The sequence below is a fragment of the Balaenoptera ricei genome, chromosome 4 (genome assembly GCF_028023285.1).
Source record: "Balaenoptera ricei isolate mBalRic1 chromosome 4, mBalRic1.hap2, whole genome shotgun sequence".
Classification (NCBI taxonomy): domain Eukaryota; kingdom Metazoa; phylum Chordata; class Mammalia; order Artiodactyla; family Balaenopteridae; genus Balaenoptera; species Balaenoptera ricei.
In genome coordinates this window covers 30,118,302-30,142,756 of record NC_082642.1, presented here as the reverse complement: position 1 = coordinate 30,142,756, position 24,455 = coordinate 30,118,302, and the positions used below count along the sequence as shown (strand labels likewise).

At 44.7% G+C, this 24,455-nt stretch overlaps 1 long non-coding RNA gene across 1 annotated transcript in view; it reads left to right on the top strand.

The window, feature by feature from the left end:
- Window positions 1-19,233, top strand: part of LOC132365252 (uncharacterized) — a 40,805-nt gene extending 21,572 nt beyond the window's left edge. Inside the window, exons 4-5 of the long non-coding RNA XR_009503062.1 lie at window positions 18,124-18,307; window positions 18,763-19,233. This is a non-coding gene — a long non-coding RNA (uncharacterized LOC132365252). The remainder of the gene's footprint in view (window positions 1-18,123; window positions 18,308-18,762) is intronic.
- Window positions 19,234-24,455: the final 5,222 nt, after the last annotated feature.

Below are 24,455 nucleotides of genomic sequence, written 5' to 3'. Positions count from 1 at the left end.
TGTGCATGTGTGAAGAGAGACAGACAGAGAGAGAGAGAGAGAGATCTTCCTCTTCTTATAAGGCCACCAATCTCATCATGAGGGCCCCACCCTCATGACTTAATCTAACCCTAATTACTTCTCAAAGGCCCCGTCTCCAAATACCATCACATTGGGGGTTAGGACTTCAAGATGTGAATTTTTGGAGGATGCGAACATTCTGTCCATAATAGAATCTGAATATTATTAAAGTATTTTTCATATTTGTAATTCACACAATATTCATAACAGCCACATAATAGGACAGGCTACATTTATATCACATTTTACATAATCAAGGAGTCATTAAGGGACTTGTCCAGAGTCACACAGTCAGAAGACCAGAACACAGTAATCCTCTCGCTGGTGGACTAATTTCATTGTCTTCTGAATTTAGACGCTTTTAATAATTTTCTCAGTGATATGCAATGTCATCCTAGGCACAGTGATGCTAGGACTGCACAGTGTTTATGCCACTTTTATTTGGCAGTGCCCAAGGCCCTTTCCCCGTGTCTCAGGTTCCACACCAGATTATATTGAAATTGGTTAATAAAGAGGTAAATATTGGGATTTCCATGGTGACGCAGTGATTAAGAATCCTCCTGCCAATGCAGGGGACACGGGTTCGATCCCTGGTACGGGAAGATCCCACATGCCGCGGAACAACTAAGCCCGTGCGCCACAACTACTGAGCCCGAGTGATGCAACTACTGAAGCCCACGTGCCTAGAGCCCATGCTCTGCAACAAGAGATGCCACCGCAATGAAGAGTAGCCCCCGTTTACCGCAACTAGAGAAAGCCTGTGCACAGCAACGAAGACCTAACGCAGCCAAAAAATTTTTTTAAATAAAATAAATTAAAAAATAACAAAATCTCCAAACAAATAAAAATAAAGAGGTAAATATTGCAATAAGCATGGCTGCATAGGGCGCACAGCTTTACAAGAGAGCAGCAGACTGCAATGTCAAAACTAATGTTATTCCCATTCTGTGACGTCGGCTGGACTGGCACTTCTGTCCATCCAAAGGCTCCCCTGGAATCTGAGTCACCCTTGACCCCAGACAGTCTCCCTCACCCACCACGTCAATCCATCACCAAGAGTCTACCTCCACAGCAGGACTGGTATCTACCCCGTCCCTCCATCTGCACCGTCACCAGTTCCTGCCATGGCATCCTAGCTGGGTTCTCTACTTCTTCCCCTCTTGCTAGGGTTGCCAAATAACGTGCTGAACACCCAGTTAAAGTTGGGTGAACAGATAAGCGATGATTTCAGCTAAACAAAGAACGATTCTTTTAAGCATAAGTATGTCCCATATGATATTTGGGACATGCTTATTTGTTGCTAATTTGAATTTCAAATTCAACTTTCAAATTTCAAATTCAAATTCAATTCAATTGAATTTCAAATTCAATAAAAATTCCTGTATTTTTATTTGTTAATTCTGGCAATCCTACCTCTTATCTCCCACCACTCCTGTGGCTGGCAGAGTAAGCTTATTTATTTATTTATTTATTTATTTATTTATTTATTTATTTTTGGCTGTGTTGGGTCTTCGTTTCTGTGCGAGGGCTTTCTCTAGTTGTGGCAAGCGGGGGCCACTCTTCATCGTGGTGCGCGAGCCTCTCACTATCGCGGCCTCTCTTGTTGCGGAGCACAGGCTCCAGACGCGCAGGCTCAATAATTGTGGCTCACGGGCCTAGTTACTCCGCGGCATGTGGGATCTTCCCAGGCCAGGGCTCGAACCCGTGTCCCCTGCATTGACAGGCAGAGCCTCAACCACTGCGCCACCAGGGAAGCCCCAGAGTAAGCTTTTGAAAACGCTAAACTGATCTGTCATTCCCTTGCCTAAACTCTTCAATATTGTGCCATTGCTCTTAAGAAAAAACCCAACATCTTAACATTAAGTCCTGCAGGATCTTGTTCTTGAAGGTAAATAGTTTGGGTTCTGAAACCAAATTGCTTGGGGGCTTGTTTTTAGCGTCGCACTCAAAGGAGCCTTCCTAGTATCCAGATCCTAATTGAGTCATCCTCCTATATCCCTCGTTGATCCTTTACTTTCCTATTATAGCCTTTGTGTGTATGTGGGAGGGGGGGATCACTTATGCCACATGCCTCAGGTTTCCAAGTAAGGGGACCGCCACTAGAGTAGCACTCCCGACCTCCTGCCCCGCCCCTAGCAGAGGAGCAGCGACTCCTCTGATTGGTGGGTTTGGGAGAAGGAACACCTGCTTGGCCAGTCCCTCCACCTGCAGAGGTTGCTGGTCTGGACATCTTCTACACCAGCAAGGTAGGCTTGATGGGACAGGCTTAGCCCCTGTGGCCTGAGGTTTTCAGGAGGAGGGGTGATAAATCCAATTCAGGACATTAACAAGCCCAGCTGGCCATACCCCAGCCATACCCTTCACAGCAATGAAGATGATACTTTTATCTGCATCTCCTTCTGTGCCTCTTCAGTTTCTAAATCAAGGGGAGAGGCGGGTAGTGATGGCGGGGGTCGGGGGCGGGGGAAGTGTGTTAATTGTTAGCCTTCCAAATCTTCAATAGCATTCATTACAATTTGTATTTATATGTTTAGGTTTATTTATGGCTATTTAATGTGTAGGGGCCATGGCTGTTTTATTCACTGTTGTATCCCCATGCTTTACTACAATGCTAGGCACGGATTTCTATCTTTTCAATCTTGTCAATATCAGGACGACTGAATAAATAAACGGGACCTTGTTGCCTACACAGTGCTGCCACCCACATCACTCTGAGCATAATTAAGCCCAGGCCTGGGATGGTAATTGAGTGCTACCTCTGATCCCTTGGTGGCAGCTCTTGGACGCTCTGTGTTGTGAAGAGCCCTGAGGCCAGGCCCAAGCTCATCATAAAATTGCACCATGATTGATTAGTGATGTCTGGCCACACTTGCCGGTGTCATTATTGTAGGATGGCTGGCATAGGTTTGTCCACCTTGGCTTAGAAATATCTGGTGCTATGACGTCCCCTCCAGATACAGTCACTCGCAGCAAAGCTAATCTGGGTGGGACTGAGCTACTCTTCTCTTACGGATACAGGTTTGGCTATTTGGTTCCCTCCTGCTGGGCTCATCCTACAGCTGAGCAGTCCTGCAAGTACAGCCCTAGTCCACTTGCTTCTGACTTCCTCCTCTTTCTTACTGAGTCCAGTGGAGGCCAGCAGGCAGTGCCCCCAGGAATTATGAGAGGGTTTCATGGCCCATAAACCTCGCTGCAGTGGGAGGAAACAGGGTGCACACTGGCTTCAGTTGAGGCAAATTGCAAACAGGATCTCTCATGAGACAATTAACTGTAATCCAAAGACCTTCTTTTTTTAACACTTGGATTTCTAAGGGAAGCCTCCTTGGTGTGACCTTGATCTTGAAGTTGGGGCTCTTCTGGCTAATATGGTCTGCTTCCATCAATTCAGGCCAGGCTACTTGCTTTTGTTTCTGAGATTTTTATTTGTGTGTGTGTTTGTGCCTGGTCTTTAGGGAAGTGTGAACTTCACTGGCTGCGGTCCCAAGGACACATATGTATGTAGCTCCCACCTGTGACGGTCACGCCATCCTCCATCACCTCTCAGCCAGTCTCTGCTCTCACACAACTTTCCCCCAGGCTCTCTAGGGTCCTTACCGTCATCCTCACCACATGTCTCCTCTTTCTGTCTTTCCCAACCCTGGTTATCACCCGTTCCAGCTGAGGGATCTTCTCCCAGCCCAGTGTTTCTCAACCATGGCTGCACATCAGCATCACTTGGGGAGCTTTTAGATGCTAAACCTAATGCCCAGGTGGCACCCAGACCAACTAGATTAGGATCCCTGGGGATGCAGCCTGCGGCTCAGTATTTTTTAAATCTCCCCAGGTGATTCCAACGTACAGGCAAAGATGAGAACCCAGCCCTAGTGTGGACATTCACCAATCACCATTCAGGGATTCAAACTATATAACTGCATGTTAAAAGCAACCTCCATCCTACTGGCCTTCATTAGACATGGGTGGGAGGAACCTCAGAGGTATCCACCATTTATAGAACAGCATTTATTGAAGATGCTCCCCAGCAAGGGAAAAAAATATTCTGTTGTCAAATTTGGAAAATACTTCATCCTATATATTCCTTCAGAATTACAACACAAATGAACTCCAGAGGTTCTGATAAATGCAGCAGGGAGAAAAGAGACAGCAGGAATCTATTTAACTTGACCTTAGGTTTCCCAAATTTATTTAAGGACAACTATTAACACTTCTAGGAACCCACTTGCAAAACACTTAGTCCAGCTCTTTCATTTGACCAAGGCATGGAGGGGTTAAATGATTCCAATACCCGAATACTTACACAGACCACTCTGGGATGAATATTTGTATTACCAAGGATTGGATTCAATTTTCCTTTAAATATCTCCCATCGCAGGAAGCATTGCCTCCCCACCTGCATTTCTGCATTTCTTCACCTAAGACAAGGTAATTAAGATTCAAAGGTCCTAAAGGTCCTAAGGTGACAGCGTTAGGAACCACTGCTGTTTGAATATTAATCTGGTATATAAATACTTTAAATATTCAAATTTATTAATTCAACAAATACATATTGAATGCCTTTCACTGGGGAGTAGCTCCTACATGCATTTAACAGGAGTTAGTACAGCTATGGAGTAACAACAGTAATAACAGCTAAACCTTCCATAGCACTTATCATGGGCCGACCACTCACAGGCTTTACCTGTATTAACTCGTTTAACTCTCATCACAACCTCGCTAAGGTGGGGGCCGCTATTATCCCCATTTCACAGCTGAGAAACTGAGCCACAGAGAGATTATATACAATAATTTGCCCAAGGTCATAGAACTAACTAGTCAGTGATGGAGCAGGCCTTCAAACCCAGGCAGTCTGGTTCCAGAGGTCAGGCTCCTGACCATTTCTCTAGACCATATACTTCATCGTGTGTGGATGATTATTTAAATAGTGAGTACATTTCTACCCACCAGTTTATTTAATGAGCTTGGTGTGAGGGTTTCCCTGTGCCTCTCACAGTAAAAGTATCTTGCTGCACTGAACGTGATCTATTACTTAAGGATCCTACTCTTGAAACACTACAGACCCTAATGCAAGCTAGCTAGTTCATCTGCTGAAACAGTGATCTCTTCCAATGTTGGGGTAAAAATGACAGTGTGGGCTTCTAAAGAGATGGCATGTTGGCCTCCAACCTAGCAAAATCCCAAGGAAGTGTTCAAGGGCACTTTTAACTATATGCAATTTCCACCTTAAATCCTGGCTTTAGAACTGAATTCCTATTTGAGATGTGTGTAGTGCTGAGTATTGGATGTAGAAACCCGTCGTTATCCCGGTTCACTTACACACTTAGTGATTCCCTTCTTCCCTGCTGACACCACCCTGGTTTTTGTTCAGGGCAGCAATGTAGCCAGTCATCACTGGTCTCTGACAATCAAGACAATTCTCTTCCTCCCCTCCCAGCCTCCCTCCGCAGCAAGGCTGCGTGAGGTAGTTCTAGCCAATGAGCTGTGAAGGAAAGTCTTCTGGAGGAATTCTGGAAGAGCCAAGACTTTCCTAATAAGGGGAGAGAGGACAGACACAGCCTGAGCCATACCTTCCCTTTCTTTCTCCCTTGAATGCAGATATGATGGCTGGAGTAGTGGTACCCATGAGGGAAAGTAACAGAGGCACCATCCCTTATATCACGGAGCTGTGAACCAATGTCAGCAACTGCCCTCTACTGAACTTCTTATGTGAAAAACACAAACCTCAAATTCTTCACATTTCTGTGGTCATATTTCCTTTTATTTGTAGCCAAAAACATTCCTTTACTGATACACCTGCTCCGATGGAGCTCATCATTCAGTTGAGCAGATAGACATTAATTATGTAGCATATAGCTATACAGAGAGAGCTCTAGCTATATATCTGTTATAATTATATTCAGTTTACAAACTGAAGTGTGCAAGATATGTCTCTCCATAATCTTCATAATTCACTTTAACTTTTTATTAAAAGGTCTTCTTTTGCCAGGCAGTGGAAACTTAGTTTCATCAATTCAAGTAGGTCTCCTGCTTTTCCCTGCAGTTGTTTCTAAGGGAAATGGAGGGAGGGTAGGTCATACTGGGGTCAAGATATTGGTGAACATGGGCATCTAATCTCAGCCTTCATCTTTCCACGCTAGTTTCCATGGAGACATATTTATCCCGTCTGGGCCTCACATTCCTGACTACAGGCTCCTCTGGGCTCAGCTGTCAGTAACCTCCAGGAACTTCTTAGGTACATAGGGACCACCTGCAGTTCTCATGGCATACGGGGCCTCGGGAAACTGTGGAGCTGCCTAAATCTTCTACTTCTCTTCTCCACTTGAGGCTGTGCTATCCAGTGCAGTAACCAGTGACTGCATGGGGTTATTTAAATTTAAATTAACTAAAATTTTTTAAAAATTAAAAATTCAGTTCCTCAGTCACACTAGCCATATTTCAAGTGCTCAAGAGCCACGGTGGCTAGTGGCTACCATATTAGACAGGACAGATATAGAACATTTCCATCACGCTGTAGACAAATAGGACTGTGCACTGCTCCCAGGCCCTGCCAGGCCTTTGTGAGGCCCAAAGACCTCGAGGTCTTGCCCCAGGCCAAGTTTCCAAAGGGAGACTCTGCTCCCTCCCTTGCCCCAGGCCTTGGTTTAGGAGGAACTGGACACAAGCCTGGTCTAAGGGGCCCACCTGGACCATCACTCTCCTCCTTTCTCTCCTCACCCATGAGCTGCTAACCTGGGCAATCCCAGCTCGTTCTGAAGGTGGGAGGCCTTGCTGATCCTCATCACGTATTCTTCCAAACCTATTGCCTTTGCCAGGCCCTTCCAGACAGGACCTAAACTTTTAAATCTCAAAATCAAGAAAAAAAAAAAAAGATACAAATAAATTTATTTACAAAACAGAAATAGGCTCACAGACATAGAAAACAAATTTATGGTTACCAAAGAGGAAAGGGGTGGGGAGGGATAAATTAGAAGTTTGGGATTAACAGAAACACACTACTATATATAAAATAGATAAACAACAAGGACCTACTGTATAGCACAGGGAACTGTATTCAATATTTTGTAACAACCTATGAGGGAAAAGAAGCTGAAAAAGAATAAATATATATATATATGATATATATAATATGTGTATGTATAACTGAATCACTGTGTTGTACACCTGAAATAACACAACACTGTAAATCAACTATACTTCAATTTTAAAAAGGAAAAGACTCCTTTTCTTCAGAGGTCCGCTCTCCCTGAGGCAGAAAGTCCACATGAGTAGTTCCAAATGTTACCCCACCACATAATCACACAAACACTATAGAATTCCCAACTGAATGAGTGCCAGGTCAATGGTTCAATGGGAAAATATGACACGGGGATCTGACCCAGTTTTGAGGGAGGGGTTCAGAGAAGGCTGTCTGCTCTCCCTTTGAAATACATGTAGAATCTGATTACTTCACTGCACCCCCAGCACCTCAGCCCCACCCACCTCCACCTCTCACCTGTGCATGTCCTGTAGGCTCCCCACTGGCTCCCAGCTTCTACTCTTGTCTGTGCTCCACACAGAAGCCACGGGAATCCTTCAAAGGCAGAAGTCAAATCATGTGACTTGTCTGCCAAACACCTGCAGCAGCTCCCCTTATCCCCTGGGGGAACAGAGTCCTTACCCTGGCCTGCCAGGCCCTCATGATCTGTAGCCCCTTCCCCGTCACCTTGAGGACCTCATCTCCCTCACTCTCCTGGCCGCTCACCCGGCTCCAGCCACCCAGCCCTCCTTGCTCATCCTTGAACAAACCAAGGGCACTCCCGCTTCCAGGGCCTTTGCACCTGCTGTTCATGCCCTCACTTCCTTCTGGCCTCTGCTCCAATGTCCCCCAGCAGAGAAACATTCCCTGCCCACCAGTCTAAAGTAACAATCCCATCCCCACCTTGGCTTCTCCCTCCTTACCATGCTTTAGTTTTCTTCTTCTTAGCACATCTAGCCTTGTGACATATTGCATATTTTCACACATGTTCATTTTATGCTTCCCCCAACTAGGATATCCACTCATTAAGAAGGAACATTTTCTCTTCGCCCAGAAGATTGCCTGGCACATTAGTAAGTGACATACACAGGAAGGAAGTGACGTTTGGGTTGAGAACTAAAGGGTGAGCAGGAAGATGAGAGTTGGGGGTGGGGGCAGTGTTTCAGGAAGAAGGCAACCCTTGTGTAAAGGCCTTGAGGTGGAGGAACGTGGATGAATTAAGAGATGGTTGTGGCTGGAGTACAGAGTGATTAGGACCACAGAGCACAGAGCGCCGTGAAGGGTGGCAGGAGGCAGCGACTAGGTCATAAGGCCCTCCCAGGTCATGGCTAAGAGCAAGGTGAGGCCAGTAAAGGATATTAAGGTAGACAGGTGTTATACGCAGATCTGCTTGTTGAAGGCTCCTTCTGAACGTGCAGGGGAAGGGGCAAGATTCCATAATATCCTAGCAAGAGAAGATGTTGGTGGAGAACATTTGATTCGCATTGCTAACATACTCTTTAAACACAACTTTCTAGGAACACATATTTCACAAGCATCTTTGCATTGAAAAACAGAAGATAAATGTCTGCATAGGTATCAGATATTACAGTCATCTTCATAGCAGTGCATTTACATTTTATGAATAAAAGGGTGTCTAAGGGATTCAAATAATCTACTAAGGGTATGTTTCACGTGAATGTATATATTCATAAAAATTGCTACACCTTGGGCAACCCCTGCCTGGAGATGGATTTTCTTGATTTGTACCTTTGATCTTCCAGTTAAGATGTCTAGTCATGCTGACTTCTAAAACCTACTTGAAGATCACACATTCATTATCCACAAACACAGACCCTACATTTCTACATAATTGTGCATCCCAGGACCAGATTATCTCTGATAGTTTTAGCTATATCTGCCAATTACATGACCATTAAACCGCTTCCTTTGCTTTTTCAGATAAAAGATGATTAAAATTAAAAAGGACATCTGTTTTCTTAAGGGTTATTCTATCTTTGGGTTATGGAGAGACACTTGAAAACAGTGCTTTTTTTTCAAAATTATGTTTTCAAGGTGATGAAATAGTAAGACTACTTCATGCGTAACATTTTTTTTTTAGTAAAAAAAGCTGTACAGTTGACCCTTGAACAAATGGGTTTGAACTGCACAGGTCCACTTATATGCAGATATTTTTCAATAGTAACTATTAATAGTACCATTCTGTCCACAGTTGGTTGAATCTGAGGATGCAGAACCATGGATACAGAGGACCCGCTTATTGAGAGGGCTGACCATAAGTTATACATGGATTTTCAACTGCACGGGCATTGGCACCCTTAAATCCCCGCCTTGTTCAAGGGTCAACTGTAATTACATACGAAGAATACGTGTCCCTCCTTCTTCTTAGGTTGGGCCCCTACATTCCTTACCTGGTAGTACTTTGTACACTCAGTTAATTACCTGTGTTAGTTAATTACCTGTGTCCATCTTTTTCACCATATTGAGCCCAGAGCCAAGCTGAGCCCAATGCCTAGCACGCAGTAGGGCAACAATACAAACTTGTGACCTGACTGGCTACCCCATTGGTCCTTTCCTGTCCCATCTCACTGGCAGTATGGTGGTCAGTTCCCCGTCAGCTCACACTGACATGAGCGCACTCTCCTCCTCACAGACTGCCTACAGTCTCTGCCCCCAGCAAGCCATTCTGCACACGTCTGGCAAATCCACCTGGCTAAAATCCCATGTCCATTACGTTGCTCACTGAAGGAGCTTCAGTGCAGTGGTTAAAAGGTGGGAGGTAAAACAAACTTATGGTTACCAAGGGGGAAAAGGGGGAGGGATAAACTGGGAGATTGGGAATGATATAAACACACTACTATATATAAAATAGATAACTAATGAGGACCTACTGCATAGCACAGGGATCTCTACTCAATACTCTGTAATGGCCTATAGGGGAAAAGAATCTAAAAAAGAGTGGATATATGTATGTGTATAACTGATTCACTTTGCTGTACACCTGAAACTAATACAACATTGTAAATCAACTACACTCCAATAAAAAAATTTTTTTTAAAAAGTGGGTAGTCTGTAATCAGACTGCATGAATCAAATCCTGGCCTCCACGTTAATAGTAGTGTGACACTGGGAACGTTACTTGACCATTCTTTGTCTTATTTCTCTCTTAGTTAGAATAAGGGTAATATTACAACCTATGCTACAGAGTTGCTGTGAAAATTAAATGAAATAAAACATAAAGCACTTATAAAAAGTTTTTTGACATATAGTAAGTATCAGTAAATGTTAGAATTTATTAATCTTGTTAGTGCTAGAATCAAGTCTAAACTCCTTAGCTTTATCCAAGACATTCTACCATCTGATTTTTAATTTTATCTTTTTCGATTCTACCCCTTCCCCAATCCTGTGAACCATCTGCTGAGGCTGGTATGTTCTGTCCCTTGTATCTTCAGCTTTCCTCCTTCTGGGACTTTGGCCATGTCTTTCTGTCCCACCGGAATGTCCTCTTACTTCTCTCTGTTTATGGCATTTCCATCCTTCGGGGTGCATGAAAGTCCCCCTGCTTCCACAAAGCCTTCCCTGATCTGATCAGGCCCCACTGGTCTCACCTGTAGCCCTTAGGAATCTTGTCCCTTATCCCCCAGTTAAGCAAATACTGCCCAGGGACAACTCATTTTTTTTTTTTTTCTCATACAACTGAACTGAACAAAATCCTCAGTTTATAACACACTATCATCACAGGTCCATGGAAGAACCCTTATTTTATCTTACTACATTTTATTTTTCACTTGTTTTTCTTAAAAACTTTTCTCCTCTATCCTCCATTCCCAATCTCAGTATTCACACAGTATTATACTCTGTATCTCATCCTGTTTATTACCTTTCCACCTTAACTACTTCTCTTTAAGATCTATTCATGCTGATATATAGATGTAGATGGATCTCCTATCTATCTATCTATCTATCTATCTATCTATCTATCTATCTATCTACCTATCTATCTTTTATTCCTTGTAGCAGCTGAATAATATTTCATTCTTTTTGCTTAGACTGCATTTTATTTCTCCATTCTCTCATTGAAGGGCATTGAGGTTGTTTCAAGTTTTTTGTTATTATGAAAAATTCTGGGATGAAAATCTTTTAGTTCTCAATTTGCATGTCTGTTAATTCCTTTATTCAACAAGTATTCATCAGGTGTCTACTCTATGCTCCATACTACTAGGTTCTGCAGATACAGCATGAACAAAAATAGACAAAGTCCCTTCCCTTCTTTTAGTAGGAAGAGAGAATAAATAAACAAATATATAATGCTAGGTTATGATAAGTGCAAAGAAGAGAATAATTCAGGATAAGAGGACAGAGAGCAATGAAGCATGCTGTTTCAGATCGAGGGGCAAGAAAAGGCCCCTCCAAGACTGTGGTGGCATCTGACAGAGACATGAATGAAGTGAGAGAGCAGGCTGTGCTGATATGGGGGGAAAGAGCATTCAGACAAAAGGAACAGCAAGTGCAAAGGCCCTGAGGTGGGAATGTGCAAGGCTGTTCCAGGGAGAGCAGTGGGTGCAGCTAAAGGAGAGTGAATGAGCGGAGGATGATAAGACGTGAGATCACAGGGAAGCCAGAGTCAAATCAGATGGAGGAGTCCTGTGGGCCACAGTAAGGACTTCAGCTTCCATTCCGAGTGAAGTGGGGAGGGTTATGAGGAAAAGAATGACAAGATCTGACTGACTTTTGAAAGACACCCTGGCAGGGACTTCCCTGGTGATCCAGTGGTTAAGACTCATGCTACCACTGCAAGGGGCATAGGTTCCATCCCTGGCTGGGGAACTAGGATCCCACATGCCGCACAAGGCCAAAAAAAAAAAAAAAAACAAAAGAAAGACACCCAGCAGCTGGGTGGAGAACAGACTGGAGAATAGTGAGGGTAAGAGGGAGAGTCCAGTTAGGATGTCATTGCAGTGGTCCTGGGAAGAGACCATGGTGCTTGGGCGGGGTGGTAGTGGAGGGGGTAGGGAGAAGGGGTGGGAATGCCACAGCATATTTAGAAGGTGGAGCCAGTAAGATTTGCAAATGGCTTGGATGGGGGGGGTGTGAGAGGAGGAGAAGAATCAAGGGTGACTCTGAGAGCTCTGACTTGAGCAGCTGGAAGGATGGGTTACCATTTACTAAGAAGAAGAAGACAGGGATGGAACAGTTTTCAGGGGTAGATCAATAGTCTGGTTTTGAACGTTTTAAGTCTGAAATGCTTATTAGACATCCAAGTAGAGCTGTCAAGTAGGTAGTTGGCTTCTGGAGTTTGGGATCAAGGTCTGTGCTGGAGATAAACTTGGGAAGTCATCCTGGCATGATCCTTAAAGCCAAGATTACCTAGGGAGTGAGTGTAGACTGGAAAGAGAACAGGGCAACATATGGAGTCTGGAAAGGCTATGAGGACCAGCAAAGGAAACTGAGAAGCGGAGGCCATGAGACGAAGAACCTAGCAAAAGAAAAGTGTCCCTGGGGCAGTGAAGAAAGGGCTTAAGGAGGAGGAGGAAACCATCAATTGTGTCAGATTACATGGATGGGCCCAGTCAAGGGGAAGGCTGAGAATTATAGACAATTCTTTGGAGAAATGTTGCTGTAGAGGAGAGCATACAAATGGAGCAAGAACATAGAGGGGAATGTATAAAAGAGGGAAGTTTTCTTTCCTTTTTTCCTCCTTTCTCTCCCCCTCCTTCTCTTCTCCCTCTTCCTCCCGTAGGAAGTCCACATACAGTACTCATACCAGCATAAGGGCTTCAACTGTATGCTGACATGAATGATCCCACAGGGAGGGAAAAAACCGACAATGCAGAAGAAAGAGAGGAAAATCCAGGTTCTTTTTAAAAATAATTTATTTATTTATTTATTTATTTATTTAGTTGTGGCTGCGTTGGGTCTTAGTTGCTGCGTGCAGGCTTTCTCTAGTTGCGGCGAGCGGGGGCTACTCTTCGTTGTGGTGTGTGGGCTTCTCACTGTGGTGGCGCCTCTTGTTGTGGAGCATGGGCTCTAGGCATGTGGGCTTCAGTAGTTGTGGCACATGGGCTCAGTAGTTGTGGCTAGCGGGCTCTAGAGCGCAGGTTCAGTAGTTGTGGCGCACGGGCTTAGTTGCTCCGCGGCATGTGGGATCTTCCCGGACCAGGGCTCGAACCCGTGTCCCCTGCATTGGCAGGCAGATTCTTAACCACTGCGCCACCAGGGAAGCCCACAATCCAGGTTCCTGAGGAGGCGAGAGAGACGGGAGGAGTTAGGGGTAGGAAGGGAGGAAGGCAGAGGATAAGGGCACACTTACTGGTCAGTTGATAGATGCGGTGATGGGAGTGCATCGAAATATTTTCTGTTTGCTTCTGTTTTTTCAGTTCATTAAAGTGAGGTCATCAGCAGAATGTGAGGAAGCAAGAGAGGGTATCAGAGGAGAGAAGTTAAAAAGGAGAGAGATGGACTTGGGGAATGTGGTTGGATTAGCAGGAGCACTGAAGACTGATTCGTAGAGCAGATAGGATGGGGGTGTGAGAGTCTGTGCGGGGCATGTGCAGAGGAGAGCATCTGTGAGACTGTAGGGTGTGCAGGTACACAAACCCACGGAACACTGTGAATTGTTCTCCAGAATGCCTGCATAGCGTGTCCGTTTCTCCACATTCTCACAAGCACTTTATAAAATCCAGAGTTTTAATGTTTGCCAAATGTTTGGGGGTAAAGTGGCAGCTCCCTATATAGTTTTCATTCCTCTGATCACTTTAAGTTGAGAGTCTTTCCCACGCTTGTTATTCTTTCCTATTTCCCCTTCTGTGAAATGCTTATTACATCCATCCTGATTTGGGTTCCCCTGAAAGCAGACCCTCAAAGACTTGAGTGCAAGTCATTTATTCAAGTGAGGGAGTAAAGATGGTGAGAAAAGGAAGGAGAAAACCAAAAAAAGGGTGGGTTGTGAGGAGTTGCTGCTGTGGGCACCCGAGGCTCAGTCCTGCTGGGGACCCTCTGAGGAACCATGCTGAACACTCTCGTCAGGATTGTCCCACCAACAAATGGGGAAGCTGCACTACTTATAGGCTACCCCCTGGTCCTCACTGGTTGAGGGCTGCCTGTGGGTGGATTCAGCCACCAGCCCTTCCAGTTTGCAGGGCACCTAAATTGAGCATCTCCCACAGTGCCTGAGAGAACCTTCAGACCCAGAGAGAGAGTTTCCCACACTGAGGTGGGAACCCACTGTCCAGCACAGCTGCTGGTGAACCCAGAGGAGGGCCGAGGGATGTGGGCAGGATATTGCCACAATATCCTTTGCTTTATCTGACTTTCAGGAGTTATCTGTATTTTCTAAATAGTTCTGTGTCAGTTATTACCACTTTGTCACCTCCAGTCTATCACCTGTCTGTTCACTTAGTTTATGGTATCAGAAATTTTTAATTTTGTTACCATTAACTCCATCAACTACCTACTTCATGATTTTCACTTTTTGGCATCTTACGGAATCCTTCTCCCTTCTGATGTCCCAAAAAATATTCTACACTTTTTTCTAATAGATGTGTAGCTTTACCTTCCATGTTTGACTTTTAACTGACATAAAGTTTATTTTTTTGTTTATAGAAGAAGGTAGAGATCTCATCCTAGTTTTCCCCATATGGTGAAACCAGTTTTCTAGAGACTACTGATGAATAATCCATCTTTCCCCTCCAGGGCTATGACGCACATACATACAGCAAGCTCTCATGCACGGAAGTGTTGGTCTAGAGTCTATCCACTTGGCATCTATTCAGCTCTTCAACCCATTCTTTATTTTGGCAATTATATTATATCCAGTATCTTTGGTTGACTCTCCTTCAAAACCACCAATTCTTGTTTTATACTTGCTATGTCTTACTTAAGATTAAGATTCCTGTTTATGTCTGTCAATAGGTCTCCTCCTTCTGCTATAGGTTGTTCTGCTTGTGGTTGTTCTCTCACAGTACTTGTTTTCTTAAATTGTCCCATGATTTTTGGCTATGGGCTTATCTTCAGTCCTTTGAGACCATTAACCACCTCTACTTCTGAGGTCTAACTGGGAGAAGTAGCAAAAGCCATGGCAGGTGGGTGTGGGGAATGGGTGAGATACATCTCACAGACGACTGCTCTTCCCACTGATGGCCAACCTTAATAACACTCAGTTTTCCTCTGGGTACATCCCTCCCCCTCATTCCAAGCACCAATATCCTCCTGGGACAGCTGCCCCATCTGCCCATAGTGGCAGTCCCCCTCCCAGCCAAACTGTCTCTTAATCTGTCATCTCTGTCTACCCATTCCCCACTCCTACCCAAGACTTCTTTTTTCCAAACAAAACATCCTAGGATCCTTCAATCATTCCTCATGTCATGGTTTTCAAACTCCTGATTACTCTCCAGTGGGCATATTTTAATTCGTCACTGTCCTTCTCAAGATGCGGTATCCAGACTAAAACACAATGCTCTGGGTGTTCATATGATAACATTTGGTCAGGTAAATATCAAGGTGGTAAAAATTCTTTGTGTCCTTTCTTTAAACCAGGAAGTTTTCAGTGAAATACTTTAATTGTTAAGTCTCTGGGAGGATATCATAAGATGTGAGAAAATTATCCTAGCAAAGAAGAATGAGATTATTCTAATCACAGAATGGACAGCAAGGGAAGAATGGATGGAGATGGAATGATTAAAAGAAGAATATGAAGCAGCCTCATTATTGTCAGCCACCCTGGGACAGAGAAATCATGAGGATGCCAAGGAGAAGACACAGTGAAATCCAAAAAAAGAATGAAGGGTGTGGGTTTATGAATGGGGAAAAGGAAGATTCTGGAGTTTGGAAAATTCCAGAAAGAATTAAATTCAGAAATGTGAAACTCTGGAAAAGAAAAGTGGAAACATTCATGAAATGTCCCCATTCATTTTTGAGGGCAGTTTTAAAAATGAAAAAAGGATGGATTATCTTTTTAAGTGAGTAAAATTCATAATATAAATTATTGCATATTGCTATCTAACGTCTGTTCGCTAAAAATTACTTTTAAAAGCTATATAACAAGGACATTTCCATGTAAAACTATTTAGAGTGATGTCTGCAACTAACTGTGCTTTTGGCAGATAAAACCAACTTGTTTTGAAATTTAAGAATATTTCCGTTTTCAAGTATAGGAGAAGATAAAATGAAAAATTTTATTAAGAAAGGGAAATAATTTTCCTGTTGGCTAATTCACGCTACCCTTTTGTGGATCCTCGTTTCAAAGGCATGGGGGCTTATATGTATTTGTGGAATGAAAGGGGAAAGAACAAGTAAATAAGTGAAAAATAAGATGAAAAAAGAAAGAAAGAGGAGGAGGAAAGAAGGAAGGAAGAAGGGAAGTGTGCAGGTAGTATTATCGGGATGCCGGACATCAGTGCCATGAAGATGCCTTCAGGAGTGGCCCTGTTGAATCGTGGTGGTTAGGAGGAGTTTCCAACAAGCACTTGCAGACTCTTACTTTAACTTTCTTTTGGTCCTCTCTTTCCCTCCTGAAGCCACTCCGGCCAGGCACTCCCCACTACCATGCCACCAGACAGGGTACCCAGTGATCTCCACCTTGCTAAACCCAACCCGTGGCCGACTCTCAACCCTCATCTCTTTGACCCGTCGGCAGCAGTGACATCCAGCTGACCACCTGGAATTCCACACTTGCTGCCTTTCCTCCTCTCCTGCCTTGCTGGCTGCTCCTCCTGGGGCTCTTTTGCTGGTTCCTCCTCATCTCCCTGATCTCCAGCTGTGCCCCAGGGGTCAGTCCTTAGAATTTTCTTTTTAAAAAAAAAAAAATTTTTATTTTATTTATTTATTTACTTGGCTGAGCCAGGTCTTAGTTGAGGCATGCGGGATCTTCATTACAGCATGCAGGATCTTTAGTTGAGGAATGTGGGATCTTTAGTTGTGGCATGCGGGATCTAGCTCCCTGACCAGGGGTCGAACCTGGGCCCCCTGCATTGGGAGCTTGGAGTATTAACCATTGGACCACCAGGGAAGTCTCTTAGACTTTTCTTTTTGTATCAACATTTGTTGCCATTTATATGTTGACTCCCTACTTTTCACCTGACTGTAAGTCTTTAGAGAATGCTAAAAATGAAAAAGTTATGTATACTGTGGTAGATAGAATAATGCTCCCCCCTCATTGTCATAATCCTTAGGACCTATAAATATGTTATTGCTATGGACTGAATTGTATCCCCTCCACAAAATTCATATGTTGAAGCCCTAACCCCCTAGTGTGGCTGTATCTGGAGATAAAGCCTATTAGGAGGTAATTAAGGTAAATGAGATCATAAGGTAGAGCCTTGATCCAACAGAATTAGTATCTTTTTAAGAAGAGAAAGCTTGCTTCCTCAGACATGTGAGGACACAGCGAGAAGGCCACAAGTCAGAGAGAACTCTTACCAGGAGCCAAACCCACCACCACTTTGCTCTTGGCCTTCCCAGTCTCTGAACTGTGAAAAAATTAATTTCTGTTGTTTAAGCCATCCAATCTATGGTATTTTGTTATAGTGGCCCAAGCAGATGGATAGTCACCTTACAGGGCAAAAGGGACTTTGCAGCTGTGATTAACCTAAGGATCTAGACATCACAGATTGTCCTGGAGTATTCAAATGGGCCCAATGTAATCACAAGGGACCTCATAAGAGAGAAGAAGGAGGGTCAGAGTTAGAGGAGATGTGAGGATAGAAACAGAGATCAGAGAGAGGTCTGAAGATGCTGTAGTGCTGGCTTTGAAGATGGAGATGCGTCAAAAATGAAAGACAGCTTTACTGGACAGACAGAGGGATGGATAGATACTTAGATGTGTGATGAAGCAAAGATAGCAAAATGTTAGTGGTAGAATCTAGGTGGTGGTTATGTGGGTGCTAACTTAAAATTCTTTCAAATTTTCTCTGTGTTTGAAATTTTAAAAAATAAGATGTTGGGGAAAAGCAAAAAAAAAAAATTAGGCAGATATTATGATTTTTCCAAAATTTCTGTTATTTTGCTTTCAGAAAGGAAAAACATATTGTCTTCTCCTTGCCTCTTCTCTCACAAAGGCCTTGAATTTCTCTGGAAGTTATATTTCTACATATTTACACTGCCTGGTCCCCCTGATGCTTGTATTTTAGAAAGGGCCTCAACACAGCAAAGGTAATCAGACCCTGTGGAGGCTGAAGATCTAACCTTGACATCAACAGCAACAAGCAGTAATCAACTGGGTTAACTAGCCTGAGGAAAAAGGTATGTAACCCCGTGGAATGCTAACATGTGGGTTTGCAAATGAACCAGCTTGTAATTTCTCAAACCTGAACTACAGGATATACTCTGAAAATTGATAACTATCCTGACTTCAACGGAAAAAAGCCAGGGGAAAAAAAAATTGATGTTACTTTTGAGAAGAATGATATCCCACTCCCACCTTTATGAGAAAATTCTTATTTTCATAGGGAATACTGTTGGGCAATTAAGGAAACAAGCAGCGTCTGTGGGCCTTTTGGTCCATTAGGGAGTGAGATCAGGAGGAAATCTGTGGATGTCACTTCTTGAGTTAGAAGTCTGCCCTTTTGTGTATCTCAATAGCTACAGAAGCCATAGCGTGGAGAATGTCTTCTTTGGAATGTTTTCTAGTACAGGAGTGGGGGTAAGGGTCAGGGTGGTCATATTTTCATATATTAACTGCTGTCTCCCATACCCAGTAACGACTTCTGTCAGTGAAAAAATGTTGCCTGCCATATCAGTAAACAAATGATGTTGCAGCCATCAAGCCATCACATTACAGCTGCCCCGACAGTGAGCCCTGAGGGAACTCAGGATGGAAACAGGATGCCTGCCATTTAGCAGTCAACTGCTGCAGCCACTCTGACGGTGCACCCTGAGGAGACTCTGGATGAAAAAGCACAGGATACTGGCCCCAGAGAGCTGAGGTGCACATCAAAGGAATGATTTCAGTGAGCCCAGACTCTTGCATCTTCCCATACGTAGAAAAGCGCTAAATTCATTAACTTGCGATGTCTGGTTTTCTTTAATTAACGGCAATCTTCTGATGTTCCGACCACCTGGTCTTTGTTCCAAAAACTCCTGTGTATTCTGGCTCCCCCCCCTTGCCTCTTCTGAGCAGTCCCTCAGAATGATCTGAGAGGCCATGTCCCGGGCTTAAGTCCTCAGTGTTGTCCACGAAATAAAACATAATTCTCAACTTTTAGGTTGTGTAATTTTTTTCAGTTGACACTTCTTTTTCTTACTCTACAATTTCCCCCATCATCACTGCCTGGTGAGGGCAGGCTGAGGCCTGTGGGTTTCCGCCTGAGAAGGCAGACTGCAGAGTATTTCCAGTCCAATTCCGGGCTTTTTGAGTTGCTAAGCAGGCCTTTCAAATCCATGACAGAAAAACAGAGGTTCTCCTTTACAAAAGCTGTGCTTTTTGAGAGAGAAAATAGTTCTGAGTTGCAAAATGTTGGAGTGTCAAAAACAAAGGTCTGAAGCAATCCGGGCATATAGTGTATACAAACCATTGCCATCTTGCCAGGAGCTAAGACAAAGCCAGACCGCTCTTTGGGTAAGGCTGAGTCTTCACTACATGCTTCCCCTCTCCACACCTCAGTTTCCTCATCGGGAAGTGGAACGTAAAATACTGACCTTGCTGCCTTGTTGTCAGGATTAGGGGATGTTCCTGGCACAGTCTCTGGTTCCCATTTTTTCCTTCTTCCATTCCCCTGTGTGCCCAGGGCACTTCTGAAAGAAAGAAAAGCAGAGTCCATCTTGGGTATTTTATAATATATATGTAGACAGATGAGAAAATTGCATTCTCTCAGCCACTGGTAACTAGAATTCATCTTAGAAAAAGAATTTTACCTTTTTGTTTGAAAAAATAGTTTGATTAGTTCTTGGGGTGTGTGCTGTTCACTGATGTTCCTGGTTCTCCTCCTTCTGGCAGATGGTAGGATATGCCACCCCCCTCTTGAAGTCAGGTGTGGACATGTGAGTGGAAGTGACCCATGGAGGACCTTATGAACCAGGAAACAAGTTAGTCACATTGTCTTTCCCCCGCCATGTTGACAGTAACATTTTTAACAGCGGAGTGTCCATGAGCTCATGGCCTTTGAGGGGAGATGATGTAGAACAAAGCCCCCAGCTGACCTACAATGAACTATGTCATGAGCAAGAAATAACCTTTGTTGTTTTAAAGCACTACTCTTTGGGGTTGTTTGTTACCACAGCATAACTTAGCCCATCCTAACTACACATTACCTTAAGGTGTCAGAGGAGACCCCAGGGACTGGGTGTAGATGTGATGGCTCTGCATGGAACCAGAGGAAAGAATGTTTTGCCCCGTTGATAGAGGAAGAGCAGGAATACAGAGGTGGAGCCAGCAAATGGGGAAAGGCTGTGTGGTCCAAGGGCATTGGCATATGCTTTCTATTTTTGCAACAGTCTCCACTGAAATAAGACTTCAGCTTGGCCCTCACAGCAAATTGTTCTGCTTTCCTTGGGCAACACCAGATTCAACTGAGAGAATGATATTGTCACAGAAGGGGGACCCATTCCAGAGCCTGAGAGTGGGATCTTGTCTAACACTCAGAAATGAACTGTCCAAGGAGACACTGACAAAGCAAAAGACTTTATTGGGAAGGGGCACCAGGGCAGAGAGAGGAGGGTAAGGGAACCCAGGAGAACTGCTCTGCCACGTGGCTCACAGTCTCAGGATTTATGGTAATGGGGTTAGTTCCCAAATGGGTTGGTTAGTTCCCAATCATCTTGCTTGGGCCATATTTGGTCTGACTCAGGGTCCTTCCTGGTGGCTCACGCACCTATCAGCCAAGATGGATTCCAGCATGAAGGATTCTGGGAGGTTGGTAGGACATATCGTCTCCTCCCTCCTGCTTTTGGCCCCTCCCGAATTCTCCCGGTAGTTTTCAGTGGCAGCACCATGTTCCTTATCGGGACCTCCTGCTGTGAGGCAACTCGGGCAAGCGGTTATCCTTGTGTCTGGCTAAGGTGGGCAGTTTTGGTCAACGTTTCCCTAACAATATTACCCAGGAAAAGCCAAGGCATTGAAGAGCCTTTCAGATTTGTAAAATATTCCATTCTGATATTTAGCCCCATTGATGAAAATAATCCTTTGGTATGTATGAGGCCTTTCATTTTTGTAAAGGTGCCACAGTTACATAATTAAAAAGTCATGATAGGTGACCCTGGCGTAACTTCTCACCAGTTGATCAGATCTAAGTTAGCTGTAAAATGAAGTAGAAGGGGTCCCCAGCCCTCTTCCACACCAGGGAACTTCATCCCTTTGTGCCCCTGCCAACTCCAGACTCGCAGGCTGTGGCTTCCACAGATCACCAGAGACAAAAAGCCCAGGGGTTCAAAGCCTGGATGCTGGGATCAGAAGGCTGGTTTTGACTCCTTGCCATCATTTAGCTGGATGGTTAAGCCAGTGACTTAACCTCTCTGAGGTTCACTTTCCTATCTTTAAAATATGGAAACTACTGTTCACCTCATAGGGTTGTTATAAAGAATGAATGAAATATTGCATGTAAATTGCCTACACTTAGTAAGTGCTGCCTATCTTGTAGTAAGCTTTCAATAAATGATAGCAATTACCTCTTTGAAGAATTACTTTTTATGTGATTCAGGTTTGTTTTTGTCGTCGCTGTAGGATATAACATTTCTTTGTTGTTGCTGTTGATTTTATCATGATATCCTTATTATGATGGACTTTTATTCCTAGGGAATTAACTAATTGCAGTATTAGGTCCATTTTTAAATTGGTATAGGAGCCACAAAATGAGGTTTGGAGAGAAAGAAGGAACTCATGTCCTGAATGTAACAGACCCTCTACACTAAGTTAGAAGTTCTGTTTGTCATCCAGTTACCCTACTTTCCCCGAGTGTACCCTCTGAACCCTGTATGTCCTATGTGGGCCTGCGCAATCTAGCACCTTCCTATCTGCCACCGCCTTACCTTACACACAGCTACTCATGAGCTGTGCTCAGTGCACACTGGTGTGTTTAACATTGACAGGCTTCAAGCAAGACTTGCTCCTTCCCAGGCCTCTACTCTGTGTCTAGATAGTTCTTACATATTCGCCACCCTTTGCTAACAACTACACATCCTCCAGAATGCAGCTTAGCTCCTACCCAGGGTATGTGGGTACCCAGAGGCTGACAGATCCAGAGATGAGTGGAACTGGACAAATGATGACTGTCAATCACAGAGCCTGGTGACCCCAGTGGGGCCAGTTCCTTACCCTCACTAAGCCTCATTTCCTCATCTACAAGGTGCAAGAACAATGCATCTACCTTCCTTGAGCAATTATGAAGATTAAATGAGATCCTGAGAGGAGCAAGCCTGGCAGTGCCTGTCACACCGTAGTTCTGTCCCCTCCCCATTCTCCCATGGAGCTGACCCTCTCCGTCCTGAGTGGACTCATGGTGGGGGACAGAGGCAGAAACCTCCAAGCAGTCAGGGCTCCCAGCCTGATGCGTGGTCTGTGCTCCCAAGAGAAGCCCGTTTCCTGACCAGCTCTGCAGCTGCTCCTCACTTGAAGTGTTGCCCTTTGTCACCACAGCAGAGTATCCTTACCCTCCCTTGTGACCCCACTGGGGTCTTGTCCTCTCAGATGACCACAGGGGTTCATTACTCACAGTAATTCTCACCACAGCCACTAGAAGGCAGCACAGCTAGGCTTTCTGGTGGCCTCGGGGGCACGTCACTGCTCCTTTAGGGAACTTCATCAGGTGCTCTCGGGAGAGCTACATCAGAGTGTGGTTCTCAAACTTAAGTGAGCATCAGAATCACCTGGAGGGCATGTTAAAGCACAGATTGCTGGGCCCAACCCTGATTCAGAAGGTCTGCATTTGCCAGGTGGTGCTGGTGCTGCCGGTCCAGGGCCACAGCTCAGAACGTCTGCACCGGGGAAGCAAGCCCGGGAGGGCTCACCCCACAGCCACTTCCTCCTGCCCTTTCCGCTCTCCTGAGGGTCTGAGGCAGGGCCCAGGCTGCTCTCCCATGGCTTCTGCTGTGTTCCCCTGCTCCTAGGGGCTTCCTGGAGCCTCGTACATTCTGTGTCCTCTTCCAGTTCCCTGACAGGAACTCCTCTCACCCCACTCCTGTTCTCTTTCTTCTTCTCTTTCTCTCCCCCTGGGAACCATGTCTGTCTTGCTCACCACGGTGACCCTAGCACCTAATGCAGTGCCTGGAGAACAAGCACTCGTAAATAAGTGCTGAACCAACCAGATGACCTCCTTGCACATGTGGTTCTTGTATCAGTCAGGACAGACCAGGTTATGCTGCTGTAACAAATAGCTTCCGAGTCTCAGTGGCTCAAACGTCAAAGGTTTACTTTGTTTGCACTGCGTGTCCATTGCAGGCTGGCAGGGTGCTGTCCTTGTGCTCACTTCAGGACCCTGTCTGAGATGCCTGTACCATGCGGAATGCTACTGGTGAGACGGCAGGACTAAGGGCACGTGGAAAAGCTCACACCAGCTCTTACGTGATTCCACCCAGCAGTAACGCACATATCTGGCTCAATTTCACTGGCCAATCCAGTCACATTGCCGTGTCTGACTTCAGAGGGGTAGGAAGTGCAGCCTTCCTACACACCCAGCACTGCCACCACAAGCAGGGAAGGAGAATGGGACTTCAAGAGAGCAGCCCCGTGCCTCCCACCCCTACCTGTAGCCCTGATTGCTACCCTGGTGTCCAGACTTGTATTTCCAAATGCCTACTAGACATTTATACCTGGCAGATCCTCTAGATGTTGTTTTTAAAACTGAATAAGCCCCCATCAAGCTCCCTTTTCTTCCTTTGTCTGTACTACTGGGTTTTGTCCCAGGAAAAACCTATGGGTTCTAAACTTGGCCTTGTCTTTGCCGTCTCCTTGCCCTTGCACAGCTAATCAATTGCCACATCCAGCCTCTTATACCTCAGTGCTTGAATCCTATCTTATACCCTGCCCTAAGTTACCCACTCCTATTCATTCATCCCACAAACAGGTATAAATACCCGCTGTGTGCCAGGAACTACACCGGACTCTGGAGATAGAGCAGTATGACAGAGTCCCAGCACTGGCCTCATGGAGCTTACAGTTGGAATGGTGACAACTTGATTATACAAGGAATCATGTAGTTATGGTTGTAATACAGGCTATAATGGAGAAGAAAGGAGTGTGGGGAACATGTTCCAGGCAAAGGAACTCCAGTGTAGAACCTCATTGCCTCTTTCCCAGAACTGCTGCAGAAGCCTCCTCTGTGGTCCTGCCTTCTCCCTCTGTCTGTCCAGTACTGCAAAAGATTAGGAAGGGTAGGAGTAATCCTCCTCTGCAAAGGACTTGTCATGCCATCCCTTACTGAAATGTATTCAATGAGTCTCCACTGCCTCAAAATAAAGT